This window comes from Colobus angolensis, unplaced genomic scaffold (assembly GCF_000951035.1).
Source record: "Colobus angolensis palliatus isolate OR3802 unplaced genomic scaffold, Cang.pa_1.0 Scaffold162, whole genome shotgun sequence".
Lineage (NCBI taxonomy): Eukaryota > Metazoa > Chordata > Mammalia > Primates > Cercopithecidae > Colobus > Colobus angolensis.
The window spans coordinates 7,624,647-7,625,737 of NW_012114733.1; the positions used below are offsets into that span (position 1 = coordinate 7,624,647).

Genomic DNA, 1,091 nt, shown 5'->3' on the forward strand with positions numbered 1-1,091 from the left:
GAGCATATTAGGTTTGAGATGGCCACTTGCAGTCAAGTGGAGCTATTGGGCTGGCAGTTAGACACATGCATCTGGAACTCAGGAGAAGCCTCATTTGGAGACAGGGTTTGGAAAATCAGGGAGCATACAAATGATAAAGCATAGGACCATTTGAAGATAGCATAGAGAAAAGAGGCAAGAGCAGAGAACTTCACCATTTAATAGTTGGACAGGGAAGAAAGGGTCATCAGCCAGACTGAGAGCTTTACCCAATAAGGTAGGAGGCATGCAGTAACATGAAAAAGTTGCTTCAAGAAGGAAAGATGACAATTTGTGTCAAATGTGGCTGTAAATTCAAATATGATGAAAAGAGACATTTGGCCATTAGAATACCTAGCATGGAAGTTATCAGTGACCCTGATAAGAGCCATTTCAGGAGTAAAGACCGAAGGGGATGTGACCAAGTAGAGAATCTAGACAAGTTTTCCCAGGAGTTTCAATGGGAAGAACAGCAGAAAATAATGGAATAGGAGTAGGGTCCCTGTATCTGAACCTCTGCCTTCACAATGTGTATAACATCTCATGCCCTCCAATTTTGTTAGACTTGGGCCCCAGCTTGGTATTTGTAGACTCCATATGGGCTTGAGTCTTCTCCTGAATCCTATCCCCAAGACTGGGAATGTACACCTGCCAGACCACTCCAAGAACAAATTTCTCCCTGCCAGAATCTCCATATAAAGTAATAGTAAACTGCATGCTCAGAAGAGACATGAACAAAAAGAGAAAGAATACATAAATAAATCTGTTCTTAACAAACTCAGAAAGGGTCTATGCACATGATGGCAGCCAATGATAATGTTGGATCCCCCAAAAACATGGCCATCAAGATGAGTGTGATGGTGAGAAAGTCACAGCTCTCACCTCATTAGCCATCAAGGTGACAGATGATCACAATGCTGGGGATTATTTAAATTTAACTTTTGAATTGTTAAATACAATAAATTCAAATAAATACAATAGATTCAGACTGTTCAAACTTCAAAATGTAAAAAGGATGCAGTGATGTCTCCATCTGATCAGTGTTTCCTACCTTCCAGCTCACTTCCCTCAAA

At 40.8% G+C, this 1,091-nt stretch overlaps 1 pseudogene across 1 annotated transcript in view; it reads left to right on the forward strand.

Moving 5' to 3' along the window:
• The first annotated feature begins 818 nt into the window (after positions 1 to 818).
• LOC105508499 overlaps positions 819 to 1,091 on the forward strand; it is a 2,287-nt pseudogene continuing 2,014 nt past the window's right edge. Inside the window, exon 1 of the transcript XR_001001279.1 lies at positions 819 to 878. The product of XR_001001279.1 is annotated as a G protein pathway suppressor 2 pseudogene (transcript). The remainder of the gene's footprint in view (positions 879 to 1,091) is intronic.